The sequence below is a fragment of the Podarcis tiliguerta genome (assembly GCF_965153285.1).
Source record: "Podarcis tiliguerta genome assembly, chromosome: 16".
NCBI classification, from domain to species: domain Eukaryota; kingdom Metazoa; phylum Chordata; class Lepidosauria; order Squamata; family Lacertidae; genus Podarcis; species Podarcis tiliguerta.
The window spans coordinates 11650549-11678271 of record NC_139549.1 but is presented as its reverse complement, the minus strand read 5'-3'; the positions used below and the strand labels follow the sequence as shown (position 1 = coordinate 11678271).

At 40.8% G+C, this 27723-nt stretch overlaps 1 long non-coding RNA gene across 1 annotated transcript; it reads left to right on the top strand.

The window, feature by feature from the left end:
• The first annotated feature begins 260 nt into the window (after positions 1 to 260).
• Positions 261 to 5452, top strand: LOC310667051. Its single transcript, XR_014506147.1, has 5 exons — positions 261 to 583; positions 1044 to 1823; positions 2155 to 2385; positions 3143 to 3641; positions 5394 to 5452. It is a non-coding gene; the product is annotated as an uncharacterized lncRNA (long non-coding RNA).
• Positions 5453 to 27723: the final 22271 nt, after the last annotated feature.

Here is a 27723-nt window from a genome sequence, read left to right as displayed (position 1 = left end):
TTTCACTGTAAACGCGGCTTTTCTATCGAGTACGGTCTCCGTTGAAGAAATCCTTCAGTTTTCAATTTTTCAAGGCTGTTGGTGTAACGAGTCCAGTCGCGGCTGACTCACCGAAAACCCAGTTTCCGTTTTGACTTTTCAACTTTTCTCATGTCGCTGTTCTTGTAAATGGTCCGCGTGCAATAACCCCAAGAGGCCACTGGGTGTCACTGTTATCTTCACTATAGGAAGAACATTCACCAGCACTTTATTGCTAGCGGTTAGAGTGCTGGACTGGGACCTGGGGGACCCGGGTTCGAATCCTCACTGGGCCATGGAGCTCCCCTTGGACCAGTCACTGCCTCTCAGCCTAGCCTCGCCTACCTCTCAGGGCTGTTGTGAGGAGAACATGAAGAGGAGGGAAAAGGTGTATTCCATTTCAAATGATATTTTTAACAGATACGTTTTGTTGATTTTATTCTGAAATGTTCTATACCGCCTCGGCATAGTTTTATGAAAGTGTGAGTTATAAGTAAATGAAGAATAATGTTTTAAAAAATTATTTCGCAGTTTGCTATTGGCTCCCTCATGGATGATTACCTTGGTAAGTTTCCGTCTCTTCCCAGCATGGTGGATTCTAAAAGCTGCTATTTTAAAAATAATTGAATTATTCAAGGTGGGGGGGGGGCTTTAAAGGGGGAAGGGGGAGCTTGAACGACCACTAAGGGTTAAAGTATAGCCAGGCCATGTGATGGGATTATCTTCCCACTACAGAAGTGGGGGGGGGCCTATTTCAGCTTGGGGGGGCCACATTCCCTCTGGGTAATTTTCTGGGGGCCACGTTGCCTGCGGCGGGTGGGGTGGGAGGCCAAAGTGGGCGGAGCAATGGGTGTGGATTTCACTTTGTGGTAGGCTAGCTTCTGAGCGCATGCCCCCCCCCCGCACCCTCGGGTGACTTGCGCTTTTTTTGGACATCATGCAGGTTCAAAGCACCATGGGAGTTCACTGCAGTTGCACTTTGGGGTCGGTGGGCTCATGTCTCCCCCTCCTGCTTTTCCCCACAGGCCTTGTTAGCTGAAGTAACCCGTCCCCTGGCTCTGTGCGGAAGATCCTGACCTGTGGCTTCTAGGACTTGTATTTACAACACACAAGCGCCACTTATCCAGGACTGTCGGCAGCTGGGTGACGAAGGCTGGACGGATATGACCCCCTCCCTTCATTAAAGGCTTTCTCGTTCTGTCTTCAAGTCTGCCTCCTCTGTGTTTTTTCCTTCCTCTTCCCTGCCCACCCCCTCCAACCTCCTTTTGCTCCCCTCCTTTCCACATGGGGTGGGGCAGGATAGGAACACAGGAAACTGCTTCACCCTGAGCCAGACCATTGAGGCCACCTAACTCCATACTGCCTACACTGACCGGCAGCCGGTCACTGGGGTTTCAAGCGGGGAGTCTTTCCCTTTTTATTTTTTAATTCATCTTTATTGATTTAAAATATCATCTTACATATACCTTACAAATAAGGACAGCAGAATTAAACGCAAAAATATAAACGACAGAAATACTGTAAATAAGGATAAAAAGCAGAGCTAACAATAAGAGATGAGCATTGACTATAACATCCTGTCTTTTCTAATAAAGTCTTCTGAAAGAAACTTCCATTCTCAATGCACTTTTCCTATTGTCTTAATTTTATCGCACAGTTTGTTTTATAACTTTTCCTGTCTATTTTCCTAGTATATTTACTCCATTTGTTCATTTTTGTTTACCATCATTACTACTCCAAAATTTCTTTTCCTAAGTTATTTGTACAATCTCTAAAATTACAAGAGTTCTTAAAATCCTGCCAATGTTTGAATCTGCTTACAATACTTTTGTAAATACATAACGAACATTTACCATTCTGCTTTAAATATCTTGTCATCTTGACTTCTGAGCTTCCCAGTTGATTATTCCATTTCAGGATAGTCCACTAACTTGGTCTGCCAGTCTTCTTTGTTTGGGACTGTTTCTTCATTCCATCTTTGGGCTAACAATATCCAGGCAGCCATCGTTCATAAAGAAATTTCTCTGATCTTTTGATATCTCTTTACCTACAATTCCTAGTAAAAAAGCTTCTGATTTTTAGTGAAAGTTGCTTTAAACATTTTTTTTTCATTTCATTGTAAATCATTTCCCAAAGGTTTTTTTACCACCTTACATTTCCACCACATAGGATAAAAAGTACCTTCTTTTTTTTACATTTCCCACAATTTTTTGTTCTTGTTCTGTACATTTTTGCGAATTAAACAGGGGTTAAGTACCCCCGGTACATCATTTCCATGTAATTTTATTTCAATAAAGTACATGCTGTAAATTTCAGATCTGTCTTCCAAAGCCTTTCCAGTCTATCATTTGTAATGGGGCTTGCCAGGTGGACGAAATCCTTCGGTTTTCACTGTAAACGCGGCTTTTCTATCGGCTACGGTCTCCGTTGAAAAAATCCTTCAGTTTCCACCCCATTGAAGAAATCCTTCAGTTTTCAATTTTTAAAGGCGGTTGTTGTAACGAGTCCGGTCGTGATTGACTCACTGGAAACCCAGCTTCCGTTTTGAGTTTCCCAGTTTTCCCATGTCGCTGTTCTTGTAAATGGTACGCATGGAATAACCCCAAGTGGCCACCGGGGGTCACTGTAGCGCTGCTTCAGAAAACAAGCCTTGTTGTTCTGGCATTTACATGAAAACCCATAAAATTATTTGGACAAAAGAAATGCTGTTTAGAAGAGGAGGTGCTGGTCCTAATTTCTGTGGCTTCCTGTGCCAATTCCTCTGCCTGCCTCAAAAAAATAAACTAAAATGACCTGTTTCATAGAATAATGTATAACTTGTTTTAGAAAATTGTAAGAGTGTGTTTTAAGGGTGAAACAAACTCTTTAAAAACAACAGCAGCTGTTTTTCATGTTTTCTTTAAGCCTTTAAGCTTTTAGCAGTAGATTAATCAACAAAAGTTTTATTATATTCATTTTATTTATTTTATTTTATTATTCATTTTATTTTATTTTATTTTACTTAAGTAAGTACCACCGGCACATCATTTTCATGTAATTTTATTTCAATAAAGTACATGCTGTAAATTTCACATCTGTCTTCCAAAGCCTTTCTCAGTCTATCATTTGTAATGGGGTTTGGCAGGTGGTTGTGGGAGGGAGAGATTTTTTTGTGCCCCCACTTTCACCTGAGTTTCAGAGCGGGCCCTGGCAGGCTGATATTGTGTCCCACATCTTTTGCCCATTTTATCATAACAGATTTGACCTGTTCCTCTTTGGTGTCCCAGTCCAGGAGCTGATTATACATTTTTGACAATCATTTAGTATTATCTGCTCCTATCACACTTTGAACTCTTGATGCTTCATGATTAAATCCTTTCTTTTTGTCATTTTTTAAAGTTCAGTTTAGTTGAAAATATTGTAACCAGTCTGTAACCCTTTCTCTAACTTCTTCAAACTCCTTTCATTTTTATAATATTCTGCTGTAAGGCCACGGGGTCCTGGTGATTTTCCTATCTTTGCTTGTTTAATTGCGTCCAAAACCTGCAGAGCCTATTTTCTTGGCTTCCTTGGGCTGTCTTTCTGTTCTCAAAGGGAATGCTGAAGTCTGCCATTAGGATTTCCTTGCCTTAGAATGCGTGTAGGTTTAGGGCTAGGGTTAGAGCTGGGGTTGGGGTGGGGGTGAGGGGGGTGGGGTGAGAGGGGGGGTAGGGGTGGGGGAGAGGGGGTTGGGCTGAGAGGAGGGGTGGGGGTGAGGGGGGTTGGGGTGAGAGGGGGGTTGGGGTGAGGGGGGTGGGGTGAGAGGGGGGTTGGGGTGGGGGGGAGGGGCGTTGGGGTGAGAGGGGGGTTGGGGTGAGGGGGGTGGGGTGAGAGGGGGGTTGGGGTGGGGCTGAGGGGGGTTGGGGTGAGAGGGGGGGTTGGGGTGCTGGCATCTGGGGGGGAGACCTTGCCTCCCCTTTTTCCTAGCAGCCAGGCACCCTCCGACTTCCCCTTGCAAGGTTCTGCTGGCCTCCCATTATGTGCTGTATCAGATATTATTATTATAAGAAGAGAGAAGATCTGAGCAACATAAAACAATAACATTGCAGGTCAAAGAGGATGGATCAGAAACATGTGCAAGAGCTGCTGACCAAACTGACGGAGGCACAGTATGGTGTTATTGTCTGCGTCTCGATGAAATCCTTCGGTTTTCACTGTAAACGCGGCTTTTCTATCGACTACGGTCTCCGTTGAAGAAATCCTTCACTTTTCACTTCTTCAAGGCTGTTGTTGTAACGAGCACATCGTCGCTGACTCACCGGAAACCCAGCTTCCGTTTTGAGTTTTCAACTTTTCCCACGTCGCTTTTCTTGTAATCGGTATGTGTGGAATAACCCCATGAGGCCACCGGGGTCACTGTAGCGCTGCTTCAGAAAACAATCCTTCCTGTTCTGGCATTTACATGAAGACCGAGAGAATTATTTGGACAAAAGAAATGCTGCTTCGAAGAGGAGGTGCTGGTCCTCATTTCCGTGGCTTCCTGTGCCAATTCCTCTGCCTCCCTGTTCTTGTAAATGGTCCGCGTGCAATAACCCCGAGAGGCCACTGGGTGTCACTGTTATCTTCACTATAGGAAGAACATTCACCAGCCCTTTATTGCCAGCTGCTCCCAAGAAACCCCTTTTTGAATGCAGTTTGGCCAGAATTTTATCCTCACACAATGCGCTTTGGTTTGTCATTTACACCACTATGTTCATTTCCACTCACGCTCTCCCCTCAGATCCCCTCCGATCCCTGGAGACCCTGCAACCCCCGGCCGATGTGGGGGGTGGAAAGGTCATGAGTTGGGCAGACTATGTGCCCACCCCACAAGCTCCCTGGGCGGGGGGGGGGGAGAACACCTGGCAATTCATGCCCCTCTTTGGTTGCAGATAGTACACGGGTATATTTGTCTAAAAAGCCTGGGACACAATTTCCTCCACCCTCTAGCAGCTATGGCAGCTCATTTACCAGAAGTCACGTATTTAGCATTAACTCTGGCAGTGTAGGCAGGATTCTGACCCAACTCAGACATCGGCCGGGGGTTGCAGGGTCTCCAGGGATGGCGCTGCTTTTTCCTCCGGGGGAAAATATTGCTGGCACCAAAAGACAGATGAAAGCACCTGAAACCTGCCACCAGGTGAGCTTTAGAGGCTGTTGGGTAGTCCCAGAAAATGTCCCTCCCAACCACAGACCCGCTTCACTAAAATGTGATGTTTTCTCTCTCCTTTCAGCATTGCAGGGAACCTGGCGCTGTTCCCCCTTGTTCTTGTTCTGTACATTTTTGCTAATATAACCAGGGTTAAGTACCAATGGAACATCATTTTCATGTAATTTTATTTTATTTACTGTATTTCCTTGCGTTAGAATACGTGTAGGTTTAGGGTTAGAGTTAGATTCAACTTTGAAGTTAGGATTACAGTTAGGGCTAGGGCTAAATTTAGGGTTAGAATGGGGATTAGGGTGGGGGTTGGGGTGAGGGGGGGTTGGGGTGAGAGGGGGGTGGGGTTAGAGTTTGTTCCTAGCAGCCAGGCACCCTCCGACTTCCCCTTGCAAGGTTCTGCCGGCCTCCCATTATGTGCTGTATCAGATATTATTACTATAATAAGAGAGAAGATCAGAGCAACATAAAACAAGAACATTGCAGGTCAAATAGGATGGATCAGAAACAAGTACAAGAGCAGCTGATCAATGTTCCAGTGGTACTTAACCCCGGTTATATTAGCAAAAATGTACAGAACAAGAACAAATAATTGTTGGAAATGTAAAGAAACAGAAGGTACTTTTTATCATATGTGGTGGAAATGTAAGGTGGTAAAAAAACTTTTGGGAAATGATTTACAATGAAATGAAAAAAAAATGTTTAAAGCAACTTTTACTAAAAATCAGAAGCTTTTTTACTAGGAATTGTAGGTAAAGAGATATCAGAAGATTGAAACATTGGCAGGATTTTAAGAACTCTTGTAATTTTAGAGATTGTAGAAATAACTTAGGAAAAGAAATTTTGGAGTAGTAATGATGGTAAACAAAAATGAACAAATGGAGTAAATATACTAGGAAAATAGACAGGAAAAGTTTAATTCTGCTGTCCTTATTTGTAAGGTATATGTAAGATGATATTTTAAATCAATAAAGATGAATTAAAAAATAAAAAGGGAAAGACTCCCCGCTTGAAACCCCAGTGACCGGCTGCCGGTCAGTGTAGGCAGTATGGAGTTAGGTGGCCTCAATGGTCTGGCTCAGGGTGAAGCAGTTTCCTGTGTTCCTATCCTGCCCCACCCCATGTGGAAAGGAGGGGAGCAAAAGGAGGTTGGAGGGGGTGGGCAGGGAAGAGGAAGGAAAAAACACGGAGGAGGCAGACTTGAAGACAGAACGAGAAAGCCTTTAATGAAGGGAGGGGGTCATATCCGTCCAGCCTTCGTCACCCAGCTGCCGACAGTCCTGGATAAGTGGCGCTTGTGTGTTGTAAATACAAGTCCTAGAAGCCACAGGTCAGGATCTTCCGCACAGAGCCAGGGGACGGGTTACTTCAGCTAACAAGGCCTGTGGGGAAAAGCAGGAGGGGGAGACATGAGCCCACCGACCCCAAAGTGCAACTGCAGCGAACTCCCATTGTGCTTTGAACCTGCATGATGTCCCAAAAAAGGGTGCAGGTGGGCATGCGCTCAGAAGCTAGCCTACCATAAAGTGAAATCCACACCCATTGCTCCGCCCACTTTGGCCTCCCACCCCACCCGCCGCAGGCAACGCGGCCCCCAGAAAATTACCCAGAAGGAATGTGGCCCCCCCAAGCTGAAATAGGCCCCCCCCACTTCTGTAGTGGGAAGATAACCCCATCACATGGCCTGGCTATACTTTAACCCTTAGTGGTCGTTCAAGCCCCCCCTTCCCCCTTTAAAGTCCCCCCCCCCACCTGGAATAATTCAATTATTTTTAAAATAGCAGCTTTTAGAATCCACTATGCTGGGAAGAGACGGAAACTTACCTTATCTACAGTTTTGTAGCACGGAGGATTGGAGTTGGGGTCAAACTCCATTTCAGAGGGAATGGACTGCAAAGAGAATTAAGAGGGGATATGAGCAGCTGAAGGGGAGGCGAAAGGGAAGGTGGGCTGATAGTTCTGGGGTAGAGGATGGACAGCATTCTCTGACACCTTCACAGCCCTCTGGAAGCCGCTGAGACACTGCCCCTCGTCCCCCCGCCAAGCCTAGGGCACTTATATGTCGTGAAATGAAGCAAGACATGGGCCCAATTTCAGTGAAGAATCCGACCTGGGGAGAGAACAACAAGGAACATCACTCTCAAGCAATCCCCATCTTGAAAGTATGTCGGCGTTCGCACAAGGAACAGCAGGCCAGGACTTTGGGGCAGACGTCGGCAAAGCGAGTCAGAGGGATCCTCCAGTGCTTCCTCATAACAGGGCCTTAACCGGCATGGCTCCCCCCCAAAGAATCCTGGGAGTTGTGGTTTGCCAAGGGTGCAGAGAGTTGTTAGGCGGCCATTTTCCCCACACAGATACAGTTCCCAGAATTCTCTGGGAATGAGGATTAAAAATAATATTAATAATAATAATAATAATAATAATAATAATAATAATAATAATGTGATGGCCTGGGATTCGGACTCGGAGGCTGAACCTGAGGAATCCCAGCCTGCACAGGAGTCCACGCCTCCAGAACCAGCTGAGCCGGGGCTGGGGCCTGAGCCTGAAGGGTCCTCACCTGTGCTGGATCCTCAGGTGCAGGCACCAGCTGAGTCTGTTCTGGCTCCTGAGGTGATGGAGGACCCATTGCCTGCAGATGCTCCACTCTCAGCCCCGTCAGGGGAGGCTGAGGTTGCCTCTGGGTCCAGTAACCCTCCAGCCTCTCCTGAGCTACAGACACTCAGGGCAGAGAGGCGGAGGGAACTAAGTTCCCGCAGGAGTAGTGCTCGCCTCCAGGCCAGGAGAGGCGAGTCACCTGTGGACTGGGGCCGCCCTATGCCTCGGGGCAGATAAAAGCCAGCCAGCCCCAGTCCCAAGTTGCGGGAGCAACGCTGTTGGTAGCCAGTTCCTGCCTGCACCCTGTCCTGCCGGATCTCCTGACCTCGCCCGACTCCCTGCCTTGGACCCAGCTTCAGCTTTGACGGACAGCCTCCATACCACACCCTCGACCTCGGACTGGACTCGGACCTCGCAACACGGGCCTTCAGTTCAGTTCTGTCCTGGCCTGTGAATAAACAAGAGCTGTTGAAGAATCACTGTGTCGTCTGATATGTTCATCCACAACTTAACTCCACAGGGCAGGCGCCACTACCGAGAAGGCCCTCTGCCTGGTTCCTTGTAACATCACTTCTTGCAATGAGGGAACCACCAGAAGGCCCTCAGAGCTGGACCTCAGTGTCCGGACAGAACGATGGGGGTGGCAATCCTTGAAGGCAATCCGGAACCGGCCAACGCCTACCACGGGAATGTTGTTTCCCTGGTAGTCTCTCAGGTGTACGCGGTGAGAGTCAAGTTGCCTTTTAGACACTCTGGGTACCAGTCTTTTGATGGTGCTCCAAGACACGATGGACAGGGCAGACACGGTGTCAATCTCCATGTCACATGGAGCTCCTTCAATGAGCACCATGACCGGTTTGGCCACTGAGGTCCAGCTCTGAGGGCCTTCTGGTGGTTCCCTCATCACTCTTGTTTATTCACAGGCCAGTACAGAACTGAACTGAAGGGTTCAGTCAGCCTGCTTATGTAGAGCTCCAGTATACATAATTGTAACAACTTTCTAAAACTATCCAATCACTGAATGTCACTTTCGATCCCTTATTTGCTGTCAGGGAACTGCCATCAGTACTGGAGGGGGAGAGCAAAAGCCAGAGGGATTCCAGAGAGCATCCAGGGATCGGGAGGAGCAGCCCATCTTCCAGGGAAGAGAATCAGCGTAGCACCAGGGGAGAAGGGGGGCAGCTGGGGGAAGTGGCGAGGCGGTCTCATGACTCCTTGCCTGGGACCAGCGGGGAGAGTAGGGGTCCTCCGTTGCCCATGCCCCCCCCCCCCGTGCAGAAGGCTTCCGCGCAGAGAGGGTAGGCGGAGACTAGGCGTCAAAGAACTTCTTTGCTGGAAGAAGTTTAAGAAACGCCCACTCACGGATTCTGCCAGCGATTGAGTCAGCCACGGGTGAGTGGCTGTCCGGAACAAAAGGTTCACTTAGGCAACCCAGCCAGGTGTTTGCACCCAGCCGGGGAGATAGGCACCTGCTTACGCACGAGCAACCCCTAGAACCATTACATTTGCATAACTATCTGCAGTATCCCCTGCTGCCCAGGGCGAGAACTTCAGTACATAACACGTTCCTTCTGGTAAAAGAGCCACTGTAGCTGCTAGAGGGCTGTGAAAATGGGCATCCCAGGCTTGCCTGCGCATGTACTATCTGATGCCAAAGGGGTGCATTGGTTGCCAGATGTGAAATCCCCTGGCATGATATTCAGCACTCTTTCTTAGGGTGTGGTTATTTCAGAGAAGAAGCCAGGCCAGAAAGGGATGCTTAACAGATAAGTATCTTTATTGCCAAAGAACAGTCGAGAACAGGAGCAGGAGTCACTTCCGCAGTTGGGCACAGGGCCATCTATAGTGGAAACGGCCGCATATCGGCCATGTGGACATCGCAGTCAGAACTCAGCCTCTTTCCCTGAGTGCATCTGCCGGCAAAGGACTTTTGCAGAGCTGGTCGTCTTTTTTATAATATATTTTTATTTGGTTTTCAACAAACATAAGATAAAGGATAAAACAAAAGCAAAAAAGAAAAAAACATTTACACAAAAACAATATCAAATCCGTAAAATGGGGTTATCTGAATGCCTGGACTTCCCTCCACAGGCTCCCTGGGTCCCAACAATTTTCTTTTCAGCTGCATATCATTACTACTCCAAAATTTCTTTTCCTAAGTTATTTGTACAATCTCTAAAATTACAAGAGTTCTTAAAATCTTGCCAATGTTTCAATCTGCTTACAATACTTTTGTAAACACATAACGAACATTTTCCATTCTGCTTTAAACGTCTTGTCATCTTAACTTCTGAGCTTCCCAGATGATTATGCCATTTCAGGATAGTTCATTAACTTGGTCTGCCAGTCTTCTTTGTTTGGGACTGTTTCTTCTTTCCATCTTTGGGCTAACAATATCTGGGCGGCCGTCGTACATAAACAAATTTCTCTGATCTTTGATATCTCTTTACCTACAATTCCTAGTAAAAAAAGCATCTGAAAAGTTGCTTTAAACCTTTTTTTTCATTTCATTGTAAATCATTTGCCATAATTTATTTACCGCCTTACATTTCCACCACACATGATGAAAAGTACCTTCTCTTTCTTTACATTTCCAACAATTATTTGTTCTTGTTCTGTACATTTTTGCTTATTTAACCGGGGTTAAGTACCACGACACATCATTTTCTTGTAATTTTATTTCAATAAAGTACATGCTGTAAATTTCAGATCTGTCTTCCAAAGCCTTTCTCACTCTATCATTTGTAATAGGGTTTGCCAGGTGGTTGTGGGAGGGAGAGATTTTTGTGTGCCCCCACTTTCACCTGAGTTTCAGAGCGGGCCCCGGCAGGCTGATATTGTGTCCCACATCTTTTGCCCATTTTATCATAACAGATTTGACCTGTTCCTCTTTGGTGTCCCATTCCAGGAGCAGATTATACATTTTTGACAATAAATTAGTATTATCTTCTAATATCTCTCTCTGAAATCTTGATGCTTCATGACTTGGGCTGTCTTTCTGTTCTCAAAGGGAATGCTGAAATCTGCCATTAGGATTTCCTTGTGTTAGAACGTGTGTAGGTTTAGGGCTAGGTATGGGTTTAGGTATAGCATTAGATTAACTTTAATCTGAGGATTACAGTTTGTTCTTGGGCTAAATCTAGAGTTATTGTGGGGGTTAGGGTGAGAGTGGGGGTTGGGGTAAGTGTTAAGGTTGGGATAAGGGTTAGTGTTAGTGTTGGGGATAGAGTTAGGGTTCGGGATAGGGTTAGGGTTAGGGTTAGGGCTAGGGCGAGAGTGGGGGTTGGGGTAAGTGTTAAGGTTGGGATAAGGGTTAGTGTTAGTGTTGGGGATAGAGTTAGGGTTCGGGATAGGGTTAGGGTTAGGGTTAGGGCTAGGGCGAGAGTGGGGGTTGGGGTAAGTGTTAAGGTTGGGATAAGGGTTAGTGTTAGTGTTGGGGATAGAGTTAGGGTTCGGGATAGGGTTAGGGTTAGGGTTAGGGCTAGGGCGAGAGTGGGGGTTGGGGTAAGTGTTAAGGTTGGGATAAGGGTTAGTGTTAGTGTTGGGGATAGAGTTAGGGTTCGGGATAGGGTTAGGGTTAGGGTTAGGGCTAGGGCGAGAGTGGGGGTTGGGGTAAGTGTTAAGGTTGGGATAAGGGTTAGTGTTAGTGTTGGGGATAGAGTTAGGGTTCGGGATAGGGTTAGGGTTGGGGCTAGGGCGAGAGTGGGGGTTGGGGTAAGTGTTAAGGTTGGGATAAGGGTTAGTGTTAGTGTTGGGGATAGAGTTAGGGTTCGGGATAGGGTTAGGGTTGGGGCTAGGGCGAGAGTGGGGGTTGGGGTAAGTGTTAAGGTTGGGATAAGGGTTAGTGTTAGTGTTGGGGATAGAGTTAGGGTTCGGGATAGGGTTAGGGTTGGGGCTAGGGCTTGGGCTAAGGCTTGGGCTAAGGCTCCGTCTAAGGCTTGGGCTAAGTCTTGGGCTAAGTCTTGGGCTAAGGCTTGGGCTAAGTCTTGGGCTAAGTCTTGGGCTAAGTCTTGGGCTAAGGCTCCAGCTAAGGCTCGGGCTAAGGCTCGGGCTAAGGCTCGGGCTAAGGCTTGGGCTAAGGCTTGGGCTAAGGCTCGGGCTAAGGCTTGAGCTCGGGCTAAGGCTTGGGCTAAGGCTCGGGCTAACGCTAGGGCTAAGGCTAGGGCTACGGCTAGGGCTAGGGGTTGGGCTAGGGGTTGGGCTAGGGCTTGGGCTTGGGCTAGGTCTAAGGTTAGGGTTAGGATGGCGGTTAGTGTGAGGATTGGGGTTGGCGTGCTGGCGTCTGGAAGGGAGACGTTGCCTCCCCTTGTTCCTAGCAGCAAGGCATCCTCCGACTTCCCATTGCAAGGTTCTGCAGGCATCCCAATATGTGGTGTATCAGAAATTATAATAAGAGAGAAGATCAGAGCAACATAATACAATAACATTGCGGGTCCAAGAGGATGTATCAGAGACATGTACAAGAGCCGCTGACCAAAATGACGGAGGCACAATATGGTGTTGCTGTCTGCGTCTCGATGAAATCCTTTGGTTTCCACTGTAAATGCGGCTTTTGTATCGAGTTCGGTTTCCGTTGAAGAAATCCTTCAGTTTCCAATTTTTAAAGGCGGTTGTTCTAACTAGTCTGGTCGTGGTTGACTCACCAGAAACCCGATGTCCGTTGAATAAATCCTTCAGTTTTCACTTTAATTCTTCTTGTTGTAATATTTACGGTCTCTGTTGAAGAAATCCTTTGGTTTTCACTGTAAACACAGCTTTTGTATCGAGTTCGGGTTCTGTTGAAGGAATCCTTCAGTTTCTAATTTTTAAAGGCGGTTGTTCTAACAAGTCTGGTCGTGGTTGACTCTCCAGAAACCCGGTCTCCGTTGAAGAAATTCTTCAGTTTTCACCAACTAAGTTTGTTAGTGGTATGAGCTTTCTAGTGCATGCAGACTTCTTCAGATACACTGAAACAGAAGTCACTGGACCCTTCTATATATAGTGAGAGGATGGAGCCGGGTATTACTCAGAACGTGGCTTTTCTATCGAGTACGGTCTCCGTTGAAGAAATTCTTCAGTTTTCACTTTAACTATGTGGTTTTTGTAATATTTACGGTCTCCGTTGAAGAAATCCTTCAGTTTCCAATTTTTAAAGGCAGTTGTTCTAACAAGTCTGGTCGTTTTTGACTCTCCAGAAACCCGGTCTCCGTTGAAGAAATCCTTCAGTTTTCACTTTAACTATGTGGTTTTTGTAATATTTACGGTCTCCGTTGAAGAAATCCTTCAGTTTTCACTTTAACTATGTGGTTTTTGTAATATTTACGGTCTCCGTTGAAGAAATCCTTCAGTTTTCACTTTAACTATGTGGTTTTTGTAATATTTACGGTCTCCGTTGAAGAAATCCTTCAGTTTCCAATTTTTCAAGGCGGTTGTTCTAACAAGTCTGGTCGTTTTTGACTCTCCAGAAACCCAGTCTCCGTTGAAGAAATCCTTCAGTTTTCACCAACTACGTTTGTTAGTGGTATGAGCGTTCTTGTGCATGCAGACTTCTTCAGATACACTGAAACAGAAGTCACCGGACCCTTCTATATATAGTGAGAGGATGGGGCGGGGAATTCCTCAGAAGAGATGTGGGAATGGATGACTGGCTGTTTAGAAGGGGAGGTGCTGGTCCTATTGTCTGTGGCTTCCTGTGCCAATTCCTCTGCCTCCCTCAAAAAAATAAACTAAAATGACCTGTTCCATAGAATAATGTATCTATTCTATTCTATTCTATTCTATTCTATTCTATTCTATTCTATTCTATTCTATTCTATTCCTATTTAATTTTAATCTATTCTCTTCTCTTCTATTTTCTTCTATTTTATTATTATTTTTCTCTTTTATTCTATTCTATTCTAATCTATTCTATTATATTTTGTTCTCTTTTATTCTATTCTATTCAATTCAATTTTAATCTTTTCTCTTCTCTTCTCTTCTATTTTGTTCTCTTTTATTCTATTCTATTTAATTTTTATCTATTCTATTCTGTTCTCTTCTATTCAGTTCTATTTTATTCTATTTTGTTCACTTTTATTCTATTCTGTTCAATTTTAATCTATTCTATTGTATTCTGTTCTAGTCTATTTTATTCTCTTCTCTTCTATTTTGTTCTATTTTCTTCTATTTTCTTCTCTTTATTCTATTCTATTCTCTTTAATTTTAATCTATTCTACTCTACTCTACTCTACTCTATTCTATTCTGTTCTTTAATTATATTTACTTCTATTCAATTCTATTTTATCCTATCCTATCCTATCCTATAATTTAATTTAATTTAATTTAATTTAATCTTAATTAATTTAATTTAATTTAATTTAATTCTATTCTATTCTATTTCATGTTATTCTATTCTCTTATATTCTATTCTATTCTATACTATCCTATTCTCTTTTATTTTATTCTAATTTTAATCTGTTTTATTTTACTTGATTCTAATATTCTATTTAATTTAATTTAATTTAAATTCTAATCTATTCTATTTTATTTAATTTTAATATATTCTATTTTATCCTATCATATCCTATTTTGTAATATTTTATTCTGTTTCATTCTCTTTTATTCTATTATAATTTTAATCTATTCTATTCTATTCTATTCTGTTCTGTTCTGTTCTGCTCTGCTCTATTCTATTCTATTCTATTCTATAATTTACTGGTAATTTAATTTAATTTAATTCTATTCTATTCCAGCCTATTTTATGTTATTCTCTTCTCTTCGGTTCTATTTTATTCTATTTTGTTCACTTTTATTGTATTCTAGTCTATTCTTTTTTGTTATCTTTTGTTCTATTCTATTCTATTTAATTTTAATCTGTTCTATTCTATTTTGTTCTCTTTTATTCTGCTCTATATAATTTTTATCTATTCTATTCTGCTCTGCTCTATTCTTTTATTCTGTTGTATTTTGTTCTCTTTTATTCTATTCTATATAATTTTAATCTATTCTAGTCTACTCTATTCTGTTCTTTAATTTAATTTAATTCTATTCTATTCAATTCTATTTTATCCTATCCTATCCTATCCTATCCTATTATTTAATTTAATTTAATTCTATTCTATTCTATACATTTCCCCCTATCCTATCCTATAATTTAATTTAATTTAATTTAATTCTATTCTATTCTATCCTATTCTCTTTTATTTTATTCTAATTTAATCTGTTTTATTTTACTTTATTCTATTATTCTATTTAATTTAATTTAATTTAAATTCTATTCTATTCTATTTAATTTTAATCTATTCTGTTCTATTTTATCCTATCCTATCCTATTTTGTAATATTTTATTCTGTTTCATTCTCTTTTATTCTATTATAATTTTAATCTATTCTATTCTATAATTTACTGGTAATTTAATTTAATTCTATTCTATTCTATTCCATTCTATTTTATGTTATTCTCTTCTCTTCCCTTATATTTTGTTCTATTTTATTTTGTTCTATTTATTCGTTTCTATTCTATTTTGTTATTGTTTGTTCTATTCTATTCAATTTAATTTTAATCTATTTTATTCTATTTCGTTCTCTTCTCTTCTCTTCTACTCTCTTTTGTTCTCTTCTCTTCTATTCAATTTTAATCTATTCTATTCTATTGTATTCTATCCTTGTCTATTTTATTCTCTTCTCTTCTATTTTGTTCTCTTTTATTCTACTTTTTCTCTTTTATTCTATTCTATTTAATTTTAATCTATTCTATTCTACTCTATACTGTTCTTTAATTTAATTTAATACTATTCAATTCTATTTCATCCTATCCTATCCTATTCTATTATTTTCTTTTCTTTTATTCTATTCTATTCTATCCCATTCTATTCTATTTTATGTTACTCTATTCTCTTTTATTCTATTCTATTGTATTTAATTTTAATCTATTCTATTCTATTCTATTCTATCCTATTCTCTTTTATTTTATTCTAATTTTAATCTGTTTTATTTTACTTTATTCTATTAGTCTATTTAATTTAATTTAAATTCTATTCTATTCTATTTAATTTTAATCTCTTATATTCTATTTTATCCTATCCTATTTTGTAATATCTTATTCTATATTATTCTCTTTTATTCTATTATAATTTTAATCTATTCTATTCTATTCTATTCTATTCTATTCTATAATTTACCGGTAATATAATTTAATTCTATTCTATTCCATTCCATTCTATTTTATTCTCTTCTCTTCTATTTAATTTTAATCTGTTCTATTCCATTTTATTCTATTCTATTTGGTTCTATTTCATTCTCTTCTCTTCTATTTTGTTCTCATTTATTCTATTCTATTCTATTCTATTATTTAATTTAATTTAATTTAATTTAATTTAATTCTATTCTATTCTATTCTGTTCTATTCTACTCCACTCTATCCTATTCTCTTTTATTTTATTCTAATTTTAATCTGTTTTATTTTACTTGATTCTATTATTCGATTTAATTTAATTTAATTTAAATTCTATTCTATTTAATTTTAATCTATTCTATTCTATTTTATCCTATCCTATCCTATTTTGTAATATTTTATTCTATTTCATTCTCTTTTATTCTATTATAATTTTAATCTATTCTATTCTATAATTTACCAGTAATTTAATTTAATTTAATTCTATTCTATTTCACTCCATTCTATTTTATGTTGTTCTCTTCTCGTCTCTTATATTTTGTTCTATTTCATTTTATTTCATTCTATTTAATTCTATTCTATTCGGTTCTATTCTTTTTTGTTATCATTTGTTCTATTCTATTCAATTTAATTTTAATCTATTCTATTCTATTTTGTTCTCTTCTATTCTATTCAGTTCAATTTTATTCTATTTTGTTCACTTTTATTCTATTCTACTCTATTTTGTTCTCTTTTATTCTATTCTATTTTAATCTATTCTATTCTATTCTTGTTATTTTATTTTCTTCTCTTCTATTTTGTTCTATTTTATTCTATTTTTTCTCTTTTATTCTAATCTATTCTATTTAATTTTAATCGATTCTATTCTACACTACTCTATTCTGTTTAGTATTTAATTTAATACTATTCAATTCTATTTCATCCTATCCTATATTATTTTATTCTATTCTATTCTATTCTATACTATCCCATTCTATTCTCTTTTATTCTCTTCACTTCTATTTAATTTTAATCTATTCTATTCTATCCTATCCTATTCTCTTTTATTTTATTCTAATTTTAATCTGTTTTATTTTACTTTATTCTATTAGTCTATTTAATTTAATTTAAATTCTATTCTATTCTGTTTAATTTTAATCTATTCTATTCTATTTTATCCTATCCTATCCTATTTTGTAATATTTTATTCTATTTCATTCTCATTTATTCTGTTATAATTTTAATCTATTCTACTCTATTCTATTCTATAATTTACCGGTAATTTAATTTAATTCTATTCCATTCCATTCCATTCCATTCTATTTTATGTTATTCTCTTCTCTTGTATTTAATTTTAATCTGTTCTATTCCGTTTTATTCTATTCTATTTAATTCTATTCTATTCTATTATTTTATTTAATTTAAATCTATTCCATTCTATTTTATGTTATTTTCTTCTCTTCTCTTCTCTCCTATCTATTCTATTCTATTTGGTTCTATTTTATTCTATTCTATTTTGTTCATTATTCTACTCTATTATATTTTAATCTATTCTATTTTGTTCTCTTTTATTCTATTCTATTCCATTCTATTCTATTTCATGTTATTCATTTTATTCTATTTAATTTTATTTTATTTTAATCTATTCTATTCTATCCTAACCTATTCTCTTTTATTTTATTCTAATTTTAATCTGTTTAATTTTACTTTATTCTATTATTCTATTTAATTTAATTTAATTTAAATTGTATTCTGTTCTATCCAATTTTATCCTATCCTATCCTATTCTATGCAATTTAACCTATCCTATCCTTTCCTTCCCTATTATGTAATTTAATTTAATTTAATTCTATTCTATTCTATTTATTCCATTCTATTTCATGTTATTCTATTCTGTTTTATTCTACTCTATTTAATTTTGATCTATTCCATTCTATAATTTACCAGTAATTTAATTTAATTCTATTCTATTCCCTTCCATTCTATTTTATGTTATTTTATTCTCTTCTCTTCTCTTCTATTTCTATTCTATTTAATTTTAATCTGTTTTATTCTATTTTATTCTATTCTATTTGGTTCTATTTCATTCTCCTCTTCTATTTTGTTCTCTTTTATCCTATTCTATTTAATTTTTTTCTATTCTGTTCTATATTGTTCTATTTTGTTCTCTTTTATTCTATTCTGTTCTATTTTAATCTGTTCTATTCTATTCTATTCTATTATTTAATTTAATTTAATTCTATAATATTTCATTCCATTATATTCCATTCCATCTCTTTTATTCTCTTATCTTCTCCCTCATTCTATTCTATTTACTGTATTTTTCACTCCATAAGGCGCACCAGACCATAAGGCGCACCTAGTTTTTAGAGGGGGAAATCAAGAAAAAAAATCTTTTTCCCCCCCCAGCCCCAAAGAGCAAAGAAACCAAGACAGCGAGCGGGATCCATCGGTTGTCCCATAGCCGCTCGCTGTCTTGGCTTCTTTAGCCGCACACAGCCCCTACGGCCAGAGCGGCTGCGTGCGCTATGGCAATTCCCCCACCTCCCGCAAAAGCCCACAGGAGCATGCGGCTCCTGCGGGCTTTTCTACGAGGAGGGAGAAGGGAATGACTGGCCGCGTCAGTCCCTTCTCCCTCCTGGGGAAAAGCCACCAAGAGCCACGCGGAGCTTGTGTGCGGCTCTTGGGGGCTTTTCCTGCCTGCCTCCCCCCTGCATTCGCTTCATAAGACGCACACACATTTCCCCTTACTTTTTAGGAGGGGAAAAGTGCATCTTATGGAGCGAAAAATACGGCAATTTTAATCTATTCTATTCTATCCTATCCTATTCTTTAATTTAATTGAATCTAATTCTATTCTATTCTATTTCATTTTAATCTATTCTATTCTATTTAGTTCTATTTTATTCTATTTTGTTCTCTTTTATTCTATTCTAATTATTTTTAATCTATTCTATCCTATCCTATTCTATTCTATTTTATTCTTTAATTTAATTTAATTAATTCTCTTCTCTTCTTTTCTATCCTATTCTATTCTCTTTTGTTCCATTTTATTCTCTTTTATTCTAGTCTAATTTTAATCTATTTTATTTTACTTTATTCTATTATTCTATTCTATTTAATTTTAATCTATTCTATTCTATTTTATGTTATTCTATTCTATTCCTAATCTATTTTGTTATATTTTATTGTCTTCTCTTCTATTGTATTGTATTTAATTTTGATCTATACTATTTTATCATATTTTAGCCTATCCTATCCTATTCTTTTATTCTCTTTTATTCTACTATAATTTTAATCTATTCTATTCTATTATTTAATCTAATCTAATTTAATTCTATTCTAATTTGTATTATTCTCTTTTATTCTATTCTATTTAATTTTAAGCTATTCTATTCCATTCTATCCTATTATTTGATTTGATTTGATTTAATATAATTCTGTTCTATTCTATTCTATCCTACTCTATTAAAGTTTATTCAATTATTCTATTCTGTTCTGTTCTTTTCTATTTTGTTCTATTCTGCTTTTAATCTATTCTATTCTATTTAATTTTAATCTATTCTATTTTCTATTCTATTCTATTCTATTCTATTCTATTTTGTTCTATTTTATTCTATTATAATTTTAATCTATTCTATTACTTAATTTAAATCTATTCTATTCTGTTCTGTTCTATTTTGTTCTATTTTATTCTATTAATTTTAATCTATTCTATTCTATTTAATTTTAATCTACTCTATTCTATATTTTAATTTAATTCTATTCTATGTTATTCTATTCAATTTAATTCTATCCTACCAACCTATCCTATCCTGTTCCTATTTTGTTCTCTTTTATTCTATTATAATTTCAATCTATTCTATTCTATTCCTATTCTATTCTATTCTGTTCTGTTCTCTTTTATTATATTCTATTTAATTTTAATCTAATCTTCTATTCCATTCCATTCCATTCCATTCCATTCTGTTATTCTCTTCTATTTTGTTCTATTCTATTCTATTTAATTTTAATCTATTCTATTCTATTCTGTTCTGTTCTATTTTTTTATTCTCTTTTATTCTATTTTATTTTATTTTATTTTATTTTATTTTATTTTATTTTATTATTCTATTTAATGTAATGTAATGTAATTCAATTTAAATTCTGTTCTATTCTATTCTCTTTTAGTTTATTGAATTATTCTATTCTGTTCTATTCTATATTGTTGTATTTTGTTCTCTTGTATTCTATTCTATTTAATAGCCTGGGACTTTGGGGAAAGAAGGAATTGGCAACAGCAATCAGAACAGAATCTTACTTTTGATTGATATGTGAACAAACTATTGGATACCAAACCAAGAAACACCAGGACTGGTTTGGTGAGAAAGACAGTGGGATTGAACGCATGATTGACAAGAAAAGGAAGGCCTTTCAGATCTGGCAAAGAGACAGAAACTGTGCCACTAAGAAAAAACCCTATGCCAACACTAAGGCTGAGGTTCAAAGAAGAACCAGAGAACTAAAAAACACCTGGTGGATAAAAAAAAAGTTCAAGAGATCCAGCACTTAGACGACACTCATGATGCACTGAGTTTCTTTAAAGCCACAAAAACCATCCATGGGCCAATAAATCATGGCATATCCCCCCTAGGCTCAGCAGACGGTACCACACTTCTAAAAGATAATACAGTGGTACCTCAGGTTACAGACGCTTCAGGTTACAGACCCCGCTAACCCAGAAATAGTACCTTGGGTTAAGAACTTTGCTGCGGAGGCAGTGGGAGGTCCCATTAGCTAAAGTAGTACCTCACGCTGAGAACAGTTTCAGGTTAAGAACGGACCTCTGGAACGAATTAAGTTCTTAACCCGAGGTACCACTGTAATAATATTAATAATAATACCGTATTTTTCGATCTATAGGATGCACCGGACCATAGGAGGGGGAGAACAGGAAAAAAAATTTTTTTTCTTGTTCTCTCCCTCTAAAACAAGGTGCGTTCAAGGTGCATTCACTCAAAGCCTCCAGAGCACAGCGAGAGTTCCCGCTGCGCTCAGGAGGCTTCAGGCGGCTACCTTGGAAGCCTGGAGAGCGAGAGGGGTCGGTGCGCGCTGACCCCTCTCACTCTCCAGTCTTCAGTGAAAGCAACCCGAAGCCTCTGGAGTGTGGCTGGAGTTCCTGCTGGGCTCCAGAGGTTTCGGGTTCCTTTCAACCTGCTCTTTGGGGCTGGCGGGGGGAAGCTCTGCTTTCCCCCACCGCCAGCCCCAAAGGGCAGGTCGGGGAACAGCGCAAAGGCTGTGCGCAGCCTTGCCGCTGCCCCCCAAGCTTGTGGGGCTGGTGGTTGGGGGGGAAGTGCTGCTTTCCCCCACCGCCAGCCTCAAAGATCCCTGAAGCCTTTGGAGCACAGCACAAGTTCCCACTGCACTCCAAAGGCTTGAGGCTTTGGGGACAGCCTTTGTAGCCTCCACAGGGCGGCGGGGTGAAGGCACCCTGCTGCCCTGCAGATGTTTTGCGCAGCTAACCCCAAGCTAGAAGAGCGAGACGGAGGGCTCTGCAGCGCTCCGTCTCACTGTTTTGGCTTTAGGGACAGCTTTTCTAGCCTCTGCAGGGCAGCGGGGTGCCTTCCCCCCGCTGCTCTGCAGAGGATTTGCGCAGCTAACCCCAAGCTAGAAGAGCGAGATGGAGCACTCTGCAGCACTCCATCTCCCTGTTCTGGCTTTGGGCTTAGCCGCGCAGCCTGCATTCGCTCTATAGGATGCACACACATTTCCCTTTAATTTTTGGAGGGGAAAAAGTGCGTCCTGCGGAGTGAAAAATACGGTAATTCATTTATATCCTGCCCATCTGGCTGGGTTTCCCCAGCCGCCTCTGGGCAGCTTCCAGCAGAATATTAAAATACAATGATTCATCAAATATTAAAAGCTTCCCTAAACAGGGCTGCCTTCAGATGTCTTCTAAAAGTCAGATAGTTGTTTATTTCTTTGACATCTGAGAGGAGGGAGTTCCACAGGGCGGGTGCCACTACCGAGAAGGCCCTCTGCCTGGTTCCCTGTAACTTCACTTCTCGCAGTGAGGGAACAGCCAGAAGGCCCTCAGCCCTGAATCTCAGTCTCAGGGCAGAATGATGGGGGTGAAGACGCTCCTTCAGATATACTGGACCAAGGCCATTTACAGCTTTAAAGGTCAGCACCAGCACTTCGAATCGTGCTCGGAAATGTACTGGGAGCCAATGTAGGTCTTTCAAGACCGGTGTTATGTGGTCTCGGCGGCCACTCCCAATCACCAGTCTAGCTGCCGCATTCTGGATTAGTTGTAGTTTCTGGGTCACCTTCAAAGGTAGCCCCACATAGAGCGCATTGCAGTAGTCCAAGTGGGAGATAAACAGAGCATGGACCACTCTGTCGAGACAGTCTGTGGGCAGGTAGGGTCTCAGCCTGTGTACCAGATGGAGCTGGTAAACAGCTGCCCTGGACACAGAATTGACCTGTGCCTCCATGGACAGCTGTGAGTCCAAAATGACTCCCACGCTGCGCACCTGGTCCTTCAGGGGCACAATTACCCCATTCAGGACCAGGGAGTCCTCCACACCAGCCCGCCTCCTGTCCCCCCAAAACAGTACTTCTGTCTTGTCAGGATTCAACCTCAATAAATAAAGAAGCTATTGCACTGCGATGGAAAGAACATTACCAACATCTCCTTAACCACAATTCCCCCATAGCTGCTGAGGTCCTCTCACAAATTCCACAAAAACAAGTTAGAGATGAGCTTGCAGTATCTCCAAATCTGGGAGAGTTGTGTACAGCTATTGACCAAAGGAAAAACAACAAAGCCAGCAGACCTGATGGTATACCTGCCAAAGTCTTCAAAGTGGGTGGAATTGAACTTACACAACTTCACAAGCTCATCAAAAAAAATTGGGAGGGAGAAGAGATCCCAACAAACTTTAGGGATGCCAAAATTATCAATCTCTTTTAAAAAGGTGACAAAACTGATTGTGGAAACTAGCAAGGCATCTCTCTATTAGCTGCGGCGGCAAAATTCTTTCAAGGATCTTAGCAAACCGTCTCTTAACAATATCTGAGGTGTCCCTCCCTGAATCCCAAAATGGTTTTTGACCTTCTCTCGGGGGACAGTGGAGATTATTTTCACCGCTAAACAGCGGTGAAGAGAAAAACGCAGAGAGCAAAACCAACCCCTGTATATAGCATTTATTGACCTAAGGCTTTCGACATAGTAAATCATAATGCCCTGTGGACTGTCCTTCTGAAAATTGGCTGCCCAGGAAATTTGTGAACATCATTCGGCTCCTCCATGATCAGATGACAGCAATAATCGCAGATAACAACGGCTCTCAAAGTGAACCATTCCCAGTGGGACCAGGTGTTAAACAGCGTCGTGTTATTGCCCCAACTCTGTTCATTATTTTCATTGCCATAATCCTACACTTTGTCGAACGAAGGGAAACTCCCCACATCAGCTACGAGTGATGGCCGAAGAAGAAGAAGAAGAAGAAGATGAAGAAGAAGAAGAAGAAGAAGAAGGTGCTGGCATCCGGGGGGGGGGAGACCTTGCCTCCCCTTGTTCCTAGCAGCCAGGCACCCTCCGACTTCCCATTGCAAGGTTCTGCTGGCCTCCCATTATGTGCTGTATCAGATATTATTATTATTATAAGAGAGAAGATCAGAGCAACATAAAACAATAACAGTTCAGGGAAAAGAGGATGTATCAGAGACAAGTAGAATAGCTGCTTACCAAAACGAAGGAAGGCACAATACAGTGGTACTTCGGGTTACAGACGCTTCAGGTTACTGACGCTTCAGGTTACAGACTCCACTAATCCAGAAATAGTACCTCGGGTTAAGAACTTTGCTTCAGGATGAGAACAGAAATCGCGCAGCAGCGGCATGGTGGAGGCAGGAGGCCCCATTAGCTAAAGTGGTGCTTCAGGTTAAGAACAGTTTCAGGTTAAGAATGGACCCCCAGAACGAATTAAGTTATTAACCCGAGGTACCACTGTACTGTCTGTGTCTCAGTTGAGGAAATCCTTCGGTTTTCGCTGTAAAAGGGGCTTTTCTATTGAGCACCGCCTGTGCTGACTCACCGGAAACACAGCTTCCGCTTTGAGTTTTCGGTTTTCAAACGTCACTGTTCTTGTAAAAGGTCTGCGTGGAATAACCCCAAGTGTCAACCGAGGGTCACTGTTGCCTGCTTCAGAAAAATTGTAATAATTATTTGCTCATCTGCTTCTCCTGGCGCAGAATTTGGATGCATTTTGAGCTGTTGGAGAGCACATGGATGCTGCAAAATGTTCAGGGCCTTTTTGGCATGAGCACAGTTTCAAATTCCTCAAATTGCACTCTGGCAACGTTTCTGCTTCTGTTGTCCAGCTAAGCAGCCTCTTGATGCACAGGTTATTCTCCAGAATTGTGGATCCTGCCCATCTTCCCAATTTCTCAGCCATCTACCCGGTTGTTCGAGGACCTTTGGTGCGCAATCTGCATAAAGCTGCCCATTTGCCCGCTGCGCAACTGTGGGCCTGGAAAGTCCCCAAAGTTCTCCTGTCACAGCTTCCTGTTCTTTCAGCGTCAGTCTGTGAAAACACAGCTGTGCAAACCAAACATTCATGCTGACATCAACGTTTGAGCATGTGAGCCAAGGCGTGTTTGCAGGAGAAATGTTTCCCATAAAACACCGAAATGCCGGGAAAAGGAATTTATGGTATGTAATGCCTGTAGGAAAAAGGGACGTGGGTGATGCTGTGGGTTAAACCACAGAGCCTAGGACTTGCCGATCAGAAGGTCGGCGGTTCGAATCTCCGTGACGGAGTGAGCGCCTGTTGTTCGGTCCCAGCTCCTGCCAACCTAGCAGTTCGGAAGCACGAAGTGCAAGTAGATAAATAGGTACCACTCCGGTGGGAAGGTAAACGGCGTTTCCGTGTGCTGCTCTGGTTCACCAGAAGCGGATTAGTCATGCTGGCCACATGACCTGGAAACTGTACACCGGCTCCCTCGGCCAATAAAGTGAGATGAGCGCCGCAACCCCAGAGTCGCCCATGACTGGACCTAATGGTCAGGGGTCCCTTTACCTTTACCATTAATGCCTGTGGGAAATCTATCTTGTTTCGCCAGATAGATTTGAAACTTGGTTGGGGGCTGATCTATAATTTGGGCAAATGAATCAGGGGTCCACTAACCTCAGCCAGTCTCTGCCTGCTGTCTTTCTAACAATCCACTAGTGTAGGATACAGCACCTGCCTATATCAGCTTTGTTCCCCTGTCACAGAAGGGAGGAGGAGGATGGGGGCAAAACTAGAATTATTTGGCTCTGCCTGTCACTGGCTCTGGCGCCACCTACTGTTGAGCTCCCTGCCTTCCACCCTACCAGTCCCCGACAAGCACCAACCAACCACTGAACGCAGTCTTGCGTTGTCTGTTTCCTCCAGCAAGTTCATGAGATCAGGCTAAAGATTGTGAAGACTCCTGGGGACAAGAATGATATTGCGAGTTGACGCGTGAAGTGTTGGAATGGCATCATCATCATCATTTTCAATTTGTATACCGTCTTTCTAACTTACAATACTCAAGGCGGTTTACAAGCTGAAGAAACAAAAAATGTACATCTTATAACAATCTAATGCAATACGAAAGTGTGATAATAAAACGTAGCTTTAAAATAGGCAACTTACATCAAAAAAGTAACATTCAACTATCATTAGAAAATATAAGATAATAATATCAACATATAAAAATTAAACAGAAATCCACTCAACAGTTACAATAAATAATATCTAAACTATAATCAATAAAACAACGGCAAGCCACAGTACATAAAATAATACAATACGCATTGAGAAGCAGAGACTAGAGGGGAGAGCAAGGCAGGTGGAAGGAGGCCTTGCCTGATGGAGTCTCTCCCCGGGGGGCTGTCACCAAACATGTCTCAGAGGCTGTGGGAGAGGCCCAGAGATGCCTTGGCTGCTGTGAAGGACGGGCTTCTCCTGAAATATGAAGGCTGTGAACTGTATCCAAAGCAGACCCAGCTGTAAATATATGTACAATCATATATATTTTTCCAAATTAATTTTTATTAAATGTTTTATTGTGCTACAAAGTAATCAAATAATAAAAAAAGGAAAAGTACAAATAGCGCCTCCACATTCAATTCATAGTCTTTTTCACAGTTCGTTTACATTCAGTAAAGGGCACTACAGTGGTACCTCGGGTTACATACGCTTCTGGTTACAGACTTTGCTAACCCAGAAATAGTACCTCGGGTTAAGAACTTTGCTTCAGGATGAGAACAGAAATCACGCAGCAGTGGCGCGGCGGCAGCGGGAGGCCCCATTAGCTAAAGTGGAGCCTCAGGTTAAGAACAGTTTCAGGTTAAGAACGGACCTCCGGAACGAATTAAGTACTTAACCCGAGGTACCACTGTATTGTAATGGACATTGTGCAACTGGGCAAAAAGAGAGGGGAGAGGGGGAGGGAGGGAGGGAGATGGGGGTAATGATATTTTCTTCTCTTGCATTGCGTTTGAGAGATTGGAGGCCCCAGAGCTTGCTTCGTAGCAGTGTGGTTTGCCTGTATAGGTGAGCTGGGCTGGGGAGGACCCTAGGGTCTCCTGTGCCTTGATTTCCCAAAGGAAGCACGACCCTGGGGGGGGGGGTGCCTGGAGCCCGCTGGAATTTTGCTACCACTCAGCAGAGATTGAGGGAGCCGCACAACCTTTGTAAGAATATTGCATTGAGATAACAGTCCCGTTTATATGCTTTTCGAAGCAACAACATTCTCCCGTAGAGATACTCCAATCCCAGGTTGATGCAGGATATTTTGTACGCAGTATTTGAATATCCTGCGCATTCTTGCAATCAAATTCTCCTAACAAAATGCACTTTTGTCCAGTGGAGAGTGCACCGACGAGCAAAAACTTTCAATCTACTTTTGTACCAAGAATATTCCCCCCAGAGGGAGCTCGCACCGTTCCTGGAGGTACTGCAATACCAGGTCGATGCATGGAGTGGATGGAGCAAGCCCCTATTCCATCTCCCAATTCCAAAAATCCATTTAATATATAGTCCTCAAATAGAGGACATATCAGATATTAAACTGATAAGAACAGATACTACACTTGATCTTAGCCAAAAGGCCGAGAAGCGATGCCAAAGGAAACAAAAATTACTCGGGTCTCCTTTCCCGATGCCTTTTCAGCTGTCGGTGGGAACCTGGGTGCTGCAAAGCACTCACCGACCCCTCGGAATCAGCACCGTTTCCAATTCCACAAAATACACTCGGACAACATTTCTACTTCTGTTGTCCAACTCAGCACCATCTAGATCGACAATTTAACCTCAAAAATAGTTGATTCTGTGGATCTTGTCAATTTCTCAGCCGTCTGCTGGTTGCTCTGATGGCCATTGGTGCTAAATCTGCATAAACCCGCCCATTTCCCCATCAGGGCTTCCGTTACAGTTTAGTCGTAGCGCGGCAGCAGAGGTCGCAAATGTTTCCCTTTCTTGTTCACTCGAGAGCATCCGCAAACGCACGTGTGCAAGGCGACCATTCGTGCTGACGTTAACATTAGTGCTCCTTAGCAAAGGGGTGTTTGCAAGAAAAATATTTCCTGTAAAACCCTTAAAGGCTGCAAAAGGAATTGCCAGCATATAATGATTGCAGACGGTCCATCTTTGTCTGGTTTTTCATAGACCCTTTGAAGCTATTTACCTATAAACCCAGATCCTTTTAACATCACCTTGCTTCTGCCATTTCAGCTTTGTTCTGAGCACGAAATGTACAGCCATGCCCTGAACTATTATGAACACAGTTTCATTTTTATTGGTTTTCTTTAAATAAATTTGAGGTAA